Source organism: Spea bombifrons, chromosome 5 (genome assembly GCF_027358695.1).
Source record: "Spea bombifrons isolate aSpeBom1 chromosome 5, aSpeBom1.2.pri, whole genome shotgun sequence".
Taxonomy (NCBI): Eukaryota; Metazoa; Chordata; class Amphibia; order Anura; family Pelobatidae; genus Spea; species Spea bombifrons.
Genome location: NC_071091.1, coordinates 46,692,577 through 46,704,161, shown reverse-complemented (window position 1 = coordinate 46,704,161; position 11,585 = coordinate 46,692,577). Strand labels below are relative to the sequence as shown.

The following is an 11,585-nucleotide window of genomic DNA, read 5'->3' as shown; positions in this document are numbered from 1 at the left end:
AGTGTTAATGGCACATCTTAACCCCTTAACGACCTTTGCCAGTTCAGGACCGTCATGGAAAAACGGTCACTTAATGACCTTTGATGGTCCTGAACCGTCAAAAAATTAAATAAGCTTAGAAAGTGATCAACAATCACTTTCTTCGCTTAAACGACGTTACTGTAATGCCTCGATGTCGAGGCATTCAGCAAGGCCGAGTTCGGCATCGGGAGCCATGTCTGGCCCCTCCCCGGGGCGTCAACAGCCGCCATACATTGTATGGCGGCGGACACCCGTTTTAAAAGCGTTTAGGAGGCGATCAACGATCAGGAGGCATCCAGCGACACCAAACACTTACCTCTGGATGGGCTGTGACCGCTCCGGAGAGCGGTCACAGCAGCAGCTGCCGGTGATCTTCGCCATCAGCAAGATGGCAGCGGCCCAGGAAAAAAAACAAAGATGAAAGAGTTCGCTAGATGGTCTCCAGACCCTCTAGAGAACTCTGGCTCCACTTGCAGGTTGAATACAGGTACTGGATTCAACCATGCAAGTCAATGGAGCCCAGCTTTCTAATCACAATGTGATTAGTAAAATATTCAAAAAATAATAATAAAAAAAAAATGTGCTAACATTTAAAAATAATTATGCAGTGATGTCACTAGATGAACCATCCAGTACCAGCAAAATGTGTAAAAAAATATAAAAAAAAGTATTAAAAAAATAAAATAAAAAATAAAAGTTTATTATTTTGAGCAAGTGCTAAAATTTCTCAAAAATCTCAACAAAGAGTTAAAATAAAAGCACTTCAAATACCCAAGGGGTGTCTAATATAAAAAAAAATGGCTGATGGGGTAAATTGGAGTGGCCGAGCTCAAAGATAGGGCATAGGTACAGACTGACCAAAATGGAGAAAAAAAGCACACTTCCCAAATGTGGCATTTTAAATCTCAAACAACACGACAAACCCATGCATGTCGGGTATCACTGCACTCAGGAGATGTTCCTGGACACACATTGGGGTGTTGTTTGACAGTGACATATACCAGAACCTGTATATCTATAACTAAAGTACAATTTGTGTGAAAAAAATAATAAAACAAATTACTATTACAAAGTTTGACAAAGTGTAGTTGTATAATTGGTGCATGGAAAGGGTTAAAATAACAGCATTTGGAATACCCTGGGGTGTCTAGTTTTAAAAAATATATGGTTTGACGGGGTTAAATTGAGTTAACCGGCTTCAAAGATGTTCCAAAGAGGAGATAGAGGCAGAATGACCAAATGACCGCCTGAATTACGCATGCCCCAAAAGTAGCCTTTTACCAGCCAAACAATCTGACAAACCCATGCATGTGGTGTATCGCTGTACTCAGGAGATGTTCCTGAACACACATTGGGGTGTTGTTTGACAGTGACATATACCAGCACTTGTATATCTATAACTAAAGTACAATTTGTGTGGAAAAAAAAATAAAAAAAATTACTATTACAAAGTTTGACAAAGTGTGGTTGTATAACTGTTGCATGGAAAGGGTTAAAATAACAGCATTTGAAATACCCTGGGGTGTCTAGTTTTCAAAAATATATGGTTTGAATGGGTTAAATTGAGTTAACCGGCTTCAAAGATGTTCCAAAGAGGAGATGGAGGCAGACTGACCAGATTTGTTAAAAAAGGTTTGGAAATCATAAAACGCTGCTTGTACCTATTGCCCTATAACTTACAAAAAACAGCAAAAAAACATAAAAACATTGGGTATTTCTAAACTCAGGACAAGTAGTAGAATCTATTTAGCTAGTTTTTTTACTTGCTTTTTTACGTGAGTAAAAGATTTTTCAAATAAAAGTCATAAAATGTGTTTTTTTTCAATTTTTCACCATGTTTTTTTTTATTTTTTTTTGTAGTAAATAAAATGATACGATAAAAATGGTATCTGAAGAAAGCCCATCTTCTCCTGAAAAAAACAATATATAACTTATGTGGGTACACTAAATGGGTGAGGAGAAAATTACAGCTGAACACAAGCACCACAAAAGTATTAAAACAGCCTCGGTCCCACAGGGTACAAAAAGAAAAAACGAGCCCGGTCCTTAAGGGGTTAATGTAAATTATAAGTTTTTATTTAACCCCTTAACGACAATCCCCGTACATGTACGGGGTTGTCGTGCAACGGGTTAACGACAATGCCCGTACATGTACGGGCTGCCGTTAAATAGCAGCATCGCCGTGATCGGTGGCTTTGCAGCATCCACGGAAGCCTCACAAGTGAGGCTGACCGTGGATCCGGGGAGGGCAGCCCTCGGCAGCCCTCCCCGGAGGAAAAATGGCCGCCGCCGCACCGATCATCAAAGATCGCGGCGGCGCCCGGCTAAAACTGCTTAGGAAGCGATCGGAATCGCTTCCTAAGCATAAACTGTGTTGCTGACATGCCTCAGTATCGAGGCATGTAGCAACACAACCCCCCCGACCCCCGATCGCCTTGTGATTGCTCCGAGGAGCAACCACAAGTGCCATCCTGTGAATGACGTTGCCGTCATTCACAGGATGGCATTAACAAGAGATTTGAGTTCACAGAGGGTCTATCCAGACGTCCTGATTTCAGAAATACCTAATTTATATAGATTTTCCAGACTTTCCCAGCACCAGGGAGCATACTATTAGGTGTACAATTTTGTATAATTTTTATGCCTATGGCTTAACCGGTTTGGGGGTTGTGAACGGGGGCAGAAGGGTTATACTGGCTAGATATTATGCTAGGGCAATGGGATGTAAGGTTTTTTTAAGAATTTTTTTTATTATCTTTTTTTTATATATTTTTTTAAAATTTTTTTTATTTAAATTTTTTTACATTTTTTTGTATTTTTTATATTTTTTTTTTACACAGTAATGGTAAGAGGTCCTCCTAGGGACCTCCTGAACATGCCAGTGATGTCACAGTGACATCACAGCTCACATTATAATTTTTTTTAGTATTATTTATATGATTATTTTAATGATTTATCATTATATTATATGATAATATTATTTTTTAAATGAATTAACTTTTTTTTTTTCAGCTTTTCCGTTTCAGGACGGGAGGGGGAGTGAGAGAGATGGTCTCTCACTCCCCTCCCCGCGATCCCCCTGCACCGATCACACTGTGATCTCTATGCAGGTCCTCACAGACCTGCATAGAGATCGTAGCGTCTCTGTGCCTCATCGGAGGGCAGGATATCCCCGCGTGACCTTCCGGGTTACATCAGCAGTGACGCAACCCGGAAGGGAATGCCCGATCGCGCGTTTATATATATACACATATGTTTATTTTCACATTTACACGTGAAGGTGGTTCTTTTGTTTTCTATTAGACTGGAGAGAAGGACAGATTCTGGCTTGGAGTAAAGAGTGTTTAGAGAACTGCTGCAATACTCCCACTAAGTTAAATTTAATTCTAGAAGACCTGCTAAGGATCCATGTCACCTTGTACCTTCTCAGTACTGGGATTATTTAGACGTTTTTTCTAAACGAAATGCAGAGACTTTACCTCCACATTGTGCATATGACTGTACGATAAAATTTCTACCCGGCACAACCCACCCAAGGGGCACACGTATCCCTTATCTCAACCTAAGAATCAAGCTTTAGCTCGATATATTGAAGAAAGTTTATAGAAAGGGTTCATCAGACCTTTAGCATCCCCTGCGGGAGCAGGCTTCTTTTTTATCTCCAAGAAAGACCGTTTATTATGCCCTTGTATCGACTATGAAGGGTTAAATAAGATAACCATAAAGAACAAGTACCCTCTTCCTCTCATTACAGAACTGTATGACCAACTGAAGGATGCTACCATTTTTACTAAACTTGATCTACGTGGGACGTATAATCTCATTCGTATTCAAGAGGGTGATGAATGGATGACCGCTTTCAATACTAGATACGGGCATTATGATTATCTTGTGATGTCTTTGGGCTATGTAACGCCCAGCCGTATTCCAGAACTTTGTGAATGATATTTTTTGTGACATGCTACCCCATGTTATGGTGTATCTCGACGATATTTTGATTTATTCTAAGAATCTGGCGAAGCGTCGGCAACATGTTAGCCAAGTATTGCAAACACTCACTATTTGCCAAAGCTGAAAAATGTGAGTTTGAATTTGACAAGGTGAAGTGTTTAGTAGGGCTGCAACTAACGATTATGTTCATAATTGATTAGTTGGCCGATTATTTTTTCGATTAATCGATTAATCGGATAAAAAAATGAATGTACATTTTTCATTTATTTAAAATAATTTAATAAACAAATGATGTAGTGGATGCATGGAAGGGTAACCCAGCAGAGGTGGTTAGTTTCTTTGTTTAAGCATTCAATGAGTTAATCTGAGGTTGATTTAATGTGTTTCTTTGTGCATGCCCTCTGTATCTGTTCTGGCTAGAGGTGTCATCTTCCCAAAGGACCCCTGTGGTGATTCATGGCCTAACAGATAAGGACCCTGAGTTATAGGAATTCCATTCCTATCTTAAGTGGAGGGGTTTCCATCACCTTTACCCCACCATAACTTATTGGCACATCAAAGATGGGACCCAATTCTCGGGGATGGTGTCATATAATCAGTCATGTGGTCAGAGGGGTGTTTTCTTGAAACTGAATCTGATTTAGGGGCAATGCAACGACCTCAAAGCAGGACTCCATGATATACTCTGATCAGAACAACATCATAAGAAACCATCTGGACTTAAAGAGTTCCCGCAGGCCTACTTATTGGAGAAACTCGTGAGTGAGGGTCCTGTGTTTAAGTCCCTTTTGTTTTTAAGAACTGTTTGCCGTTTTATTTTTATTTTGTATGTCTTATTTTTTGTAATTCTGGCACTGTGTAATCTTTGTATTTTTGTTATTAAAATATTCATAATCTAAGTCTGTCTTTGGGCTCTAGTATTGATATCCACAAACCCGAAGAGAGGATAACACGTTACCATATTGTTATTGAGTTCTACAGGATATATATATATATATATATATATATATATGTTGTTTGCCCGGGGTGGGTTGATATATATATATTCTTATTCGGATTTCTCACCAATCCGGTATCAAAATCGTGAGTGGTAGCAGACTACCTGGGGGGATACAGGCAGGATTTGTGGGTTAATTTGGTGTAACTTATGCCCTGTTAAGGGGTCTAGTTAGTTAATCCAGAGGCCTGGTGCTATTAACCCCTTCATGCCCATGCCCTCCACACAGTCACGGCTTGGCAAGTAGTCCTGACCGTGACAGCTGCCTCCCACATATTCCACTCCACGCTGCCTCCCACATATTCCACTCCACGCTGCCTCCCACATATACCACTCCACGCTGCCTCCCACATATTCCACTCCACTCTACCCCCACATATGCCACTGTGCCTGATATGCCTTATACCCCCTGATACACCACTCCATCCTCCCCAGACATGCCACGCTGCCCTCCCCGCATATGCCTTATATACCGTATATGCCTTATACCCCCAGATATGTCACTCCATCCTCCCCAGATATATATATATCCCCAAGATAATCATAATGCCCGTATCTAGTATTGAAAGCGGTCATCCATTCATCACCCTCTTGAATACGAATTAGATTATACGTCCCAGATATGCCTTATACCCCCAGGTATCTCATAGTCCCCTCAGAGTCACAGACCCGTTCACATCACGCTGACTCCATACTTTTATAAATAAGTACTGGGTTAATCTTCACTGCCCCAGGATTTAGATTCCCTCTAGTCTGTCCCCCTTTACCTCTAACTGCGCCTTAAGTTAACTTTATTAAATTAATTAAATTAACCCTCAGTCCTCATCATTAAATTAACCCTAAACACCTTATTAACCATAACTACCCCTAAATTAACTCTAAATACCCCATCAAACACAACTACCCTAAATTAACCCTAAACACACCATTAACCACAGCATCCCCTGAATTAACCCTAAAGACCCCCATCAATCACAACAGCCCCTAAATTAACCTTAAACACCCCGTTAACCACAACTGCCTCAAATTGACCCTAAACACCCCATTAACCATAGCTGCCCCTAAATTAACCCTAAATACCCCATTGACCATAGCTGCCCCTAAAACCCCATTAACCATAACTGCCCCTAAATTAACCCTAAACACCCCATTAACCATAGCTGCCCCTAAACACCCCATTAACCATAACTGCCCCTAAATGAACCCCCACCTCCCCTAACTTTCAGCAGCCCAAATATTAATTTTATACTTAGTTAGATGAGTGTCACAGCCATGTGGTTCTGGCCTTCTGGGAAAATGAAGGGGGTGGGGCCAGTTGTCACAGTGATTACAGGGAGGGACTGGTAAGTAGGAGCTGCTGCTGTGAGTCAGACTAAACGGATTATATAATGAGGGGTATAATCGATAAAAATCGATTCAACTAATCGATAATGAAATTCGTTGGCAACGATTTTCATTATCGATTATTATCGATTTTATCGATTAGTTGTTGCAGCCCTAGTGTTTAGGTTATATCTTATCTGCTGGACAATTGGAGATGGATCCTGACAAATTAGCAGCTATCAAACACTGGGAGGAACCCTCCGATATCAAGGGTATACAACGGTTTGTAGGATTCGCCAATTAATATCGCCGTTTTCATTCGGAACTTCTCTTAGATCATCGCTCCGATAATTGCTCTCACTCGGAAAGGGGCTAATCCAAAATCTTGGACCCTGAAAGCTAAAGGAGCCTTTGAAAAATTAAAGTTGGCTTTTAATACGGCCCCTATTTTACAATGACTCAATCCAGATTTACCCTTTATTCTGGAGGTCGACACATCGGAGACTGGAGCCAGAGCCATCCTGTCCCAGCGAAATCAAATTTCCAATCGTCTTCATCCTTGTTCGTATTTCTCTAAGACTTTCTCTACTGCCGAACAAACTTATAATATAGGAAACCGAGAACTATTGGCTATTAAATTAGCCTTAGAAGAATGACGACACCTGCTTAAAGGGACGGCAATTCCCATTATGATTCTTACTGATCACAAAAATCTAGTGTATATCGAAAAAGCCAAAAAATGTAATCCTTGACAGGCTCGGTGGGCATTGTTTTTTACCCATTTTAATTTCTCCATCTCTTTTTGTCCGGGTTCAAAAAATACTAAAGCAGATGCTGTGATACGAATGTGACAAGCATGGGGTGTGATTGAATAAGTTAGTATATTCAGTCAGCCAAAAGGATAGTAACTAACATGATTCCCCGCTGTTATAGTCAAAAATATAGAGGTTAATATAGTTCAGAACTTGTTGTGCGGAACCAGAATTATGACTCATAATCTCATGATTTCCTATGTAGAAAACAACTTAAATGCGCATGATCAGCATACGTTGATCATGCACTCGAATTTTCTACAATGTTATACTACGCATGTATGCGCATGATACTCATAGGATACAGGTGTTTTTATTCATTCACTGTGCCAGATCGGAAATATTCTTGTCAACAAGTTAGTGTATAAATGAACGGGGATTTGCAGGAGAATCTGGGACTTACTGAGGCTTCGAGTCTGCGTTTATCGGTCAACCTTGCAGTGATTTCCCGGATCCTCCTGAAAGCAATCACTTGTGAAAGTCCCCCGATTGAGGAGTGATGCTACAATATCCGGTGATGTATTGATGTTTACTCTTTATTGATTAATTGACCATGTATTGCATGCTTTAATTGAATAAACAAGATAAAGAATACGTTTTACCGCAAAACTGTTTCAGTGTCCTTGACTTGTATGTCAATGAGGGCGGGACAGCTAACATACTTCGAGCGGGTAAAACAGATGCGCTGTCCAGAAAGCATGAAGCACTTCATTTGGAAACCCCTGTTGAGCCTGTTGAATAATTGCCACCATCCACAGTACACTCATGTGGCATATCTCTAAGTCACAGACACCTTGACCCAATTTGGAGTAGTGGATCTGTTCAGTAAACAAGCTCATTTTATTGCTCTCTCCAAACTCCCGTCAGCTAGTCATTTAGCCGAAACCTTCAGGAAGGAGGTCATACGTCTACACGGAGTACCTCAAGTAATAATTTCCGACTCACAATTCATTTATAGATTCTGGAGAGCAATGCGTAAACTCATGGGAATTGAATTACATTTTTCTTCTTCCCACCATCCACATCCAATAGACCAACTTTCCAATAGAAAGGACCAACCAAGTACAGTATCTTAGAATATACGTTTCGGAGGATCAGTCTGATTGGTCAAAGCTGTTGCATCTCGCTGAATGGTCCTACAATAGTTCGTATCATGAATCATTAAAGATGTCCCCATTTAAAGCAGTTCATGGATATGAACCTTCATTTTGACCTCAGGAAACCAGTACCACAGGGGTTCCAGCAGCTGAAGCTCAATTTTGGGTTTTGCAAGATCATTGGGCAGCTCTTGCCGAACATTTAAAACACACTAAAAGGCTGCAAAAGAAAACGGCAGATAAATATCGAACTCAAGGACCATTGCTCTGGGGATTATGTGTGGCTTTCCACAAAATATCTGCACCTTCAACAAGCCACCAGAACTTTAGGGCTTAAATATATTGGTCCCTATAAGATTAACACAAAGATTAACAAAGTCACCTATTCTCTGGTTCTGCCTAAAACGTTACGCATCAATAATGCATTTCATATCTCTTTATTAAAACCAGTAATTGCTAACCAATGCTCCTCCTCGGTTCGTACTCCTGATCCTGTAATAATTCAAGGTGAAGAAGAATATGAAGTGCAGACTATCTTAGACTCTAGAAAGAAATGAAAGAAACTCCAATATTTTATTAGATGGAAGGGATATGGTCCTGAGGAAAGTTCCTGGATTATTGCCTATGATGTCCATGCTCCAGCCAAAATTTATTTGTTCCATAAGAAATTTCCGCTGAAACCAGCTCCTGATTGTCAGGATGGCTCTCATAGAAGGGGGGTTCTGTTACCTCCTCCATTGTCCCGTGGGCAGCCCGCGCGTCCAGCCCCCTGCTCATCCGTCGGCGGGAGCCGCTGCCGGGTGCGTCCTGCTGTTAGACGCGTGTCCCCACAGAGATCAAGGGATCTTGATGGGGCGCTTGTCTTGACGTCATGAGTGAATATTCATGTCGCCTCTTAAAGTGATATTTATCCTTTTTCCTGTTTTGTGGAGGGATATTTAAACCCTCAGTTGGCACTACACCTTTGCATTATAGCCTTCACTAACGTTTGACTTGCTGATTTCTATTTGTTTATTGATTCCGGCTTGTTCCTGACCTACGTTGTTTGCTGCCTGCCATGACCTTTGCTTGTGACCCTGACAACTCTTTTGCCTGACTTCTGAATGTATTATTTTTAATTTATTATTTTTGTTCCTGAATTTTCTGAGCATAACTACGTTCCTGATTCTGCTGTACGTCTCCGTTGCGCTGGTTGCTGAACTCTCCATCTCCACTAGGAGGCGCCTTTTCCAATTTCTGCAGTGTGTATCCACTGCCAGTACCGAAGTCGTGACACCTGAGATGCGCACTGTGTAAAATCACGAGGGTTGCCAAAACAAAAGGGTTACCTCCGCCCTCCCTCCGAGCCACACACGGATCTAGCCATGGGGGGACTTGTATCGGAACAGAAGCAGCATCTGCCTCCCAGGCTACCCACAACTTGTGGGACGGGCAGTAACTCCACTCTAGCATCCTCAACAGGTGACAGGCTAGATAGTAGGTACTCATACACGGCAAACCAAGACCTCCCACAGCCTTAGGCTTTTTCAACAAGGATATCGCCAGTCTCAGAGGTCTCTGTGCCCAAATGAATGAAAAAACATCGCTCATAGCGTGGAAAAAAGGTAGGGGATATTGTGATACGTAAAGCTTGGAGCAGGTATAAGACCCGAGGAAGCACATTCATTTTGAGAGTGTTAAGCCTACAGATCCACAAAACATACATGGGTCTCCAAGCCAGAATATCATTCTTTAACACCGCAAGGAGGGGGGAGTAGTTGAAGCGATAGAGCAGTGTAACATCAGCAGTCAGCCATATACCAAGATGCCTCAACCTCTGTGTACACCACCTGAAAGGGAACAAGCAAGCCAAAGACTCCACTTCCACCCGGGGAGAGAGATATTCAATATCTCAGACTTCGACAAATTAATCTTTAAGTTTGACAATTGACCATACTGCTGGATTCGCCTAACAGCACGGGCAACGACACTCTGGGATTCGTAAGTGTAAACAACATGCCATCTGCAAACGCCACCATTTTATGATGGACATCCCCACTTGTCAAACCCGTAATAACTTGATTACCCCTAACAGCTTCTAAAAAGGGCTCCAAAGAGCATGGGAGACAAGGGGCATCCCTGCTTAGTGCCATTGGTTATAGGGAACGAATTTGATAGTGGACCATTGATCTGCACCCTGGCCGAGGGCCTGGAATACAAGGCACAAACCCAACTAAGCATATGAGGGCCAAATCCCAGACTCCGAAGTACTGCGAGCATAAATGTCCAGTCAAGCCTGTTAAATACCTTCTTAGTGTCAGTCGAGAGGAAAACGGCCCTAGACCCCGAACGCTTAATCAAGTGAATGAGATTAACTGCCCGGATAGTCCCATATCTACACTCATGACCCGGTACAAAGCCCAATCGGTCCGGATGGACCAAGTTCGGAAGGAACCTACCTATACGTAATGCAAGAATCTTTGAAAACAATTTTAGGTCCATGTTCAATAATGAAATGGGCCGATATCTCCCACAAAGCTCCACGTCCCTCCCCTCCTTGGGAATCACCGATATTGTGGCACCTAGAGTATGACGGTGGAAAGAGTCCCCCTCTAGAATGGAATTGAAAACATCCGTCAGGTGAGTCCCCAAAATATCAAAAACCTTTTTTTAGTACCCCAGAGTCTGGCTCTGGGCACCTCCCTGTTTTAGAGAGCTTAATGGCCACCTCCAATTCCCTGAGTGAAATTGGAGCCTCTAGTGACTCGGAATCCCCTAATGCCAATTTACGGGTCAGGTGTTTCGATAAGTAGTGAGCAATAGCCAACCTGTGATCCTCGACACCAGCAGGGCAGTCCTGCGTAGGGGAGTGATTACAAAGGGCGGAATAAAAAGTAACAAATTCGTTAGCTATGTATGACGGAAGATGGTGCGTAACCCCCCCTCCCCCAGAACAGTGAATCTTAGATAGGTATGACTGCTGGCACCTCTTACGCAATGCTCTAGCTAAAAACTTCCCCTGCTTATTACCATGTTCATGGTATATGGCTTTAAGTCTAACATAGTGACTCTGGGCCTGATCATTAAGGATAGAAGCAAGCTCGCTGCGGAGTGCGGTCAGTCGGGAAAAGTCATTGTCTAGCAACTAGGGATGTACCGATATATCGGCCGAAATATATTGACCGAAAAGGGCATTATCGGCAAAATGCCAAAATAAAATTTTTTTTTCGAAAATAATCGTCCGCAGGGGCCAGGCTGCTTACCTGTGCGAACAGTGTCAGGCCAGTAGAATGAGGAACCCAGCGGAGTCACGTGAATGCACATCACATGACTCTGCTTCCTTCCTTCTTCCCCTGGGGGTGGGACAAGAGAAGTTGCTCGCACAGCAACACAGAGGGAAGCAGC

The 11,585-nt window shown here is 42.2% G+C and overlaps 1 long non-coding RNA gene across 1 annotated transcript; it reads right to left on the bottom strand.

Moving 5' to 3' along the window:
• Positions 1–3,034: 3,034 nt before the first annotated feature.
• On the bottom strand, positions 3,035–3,255 carry LOC128497334 (uncharacterized). Its single transcript, XR_008354300.1, has 2 exons — positions 3,215–3,255; positions 3,035–3,143 (listed from the first exon to the last, which is right to left on the bottom strand). It is a non-coding gene; the product is annotated as an uncharacterized LOC128497334 (long non-coding RNA).
• Positions 3,256–11,585: the final 8,330 nt, after the last annotated feature.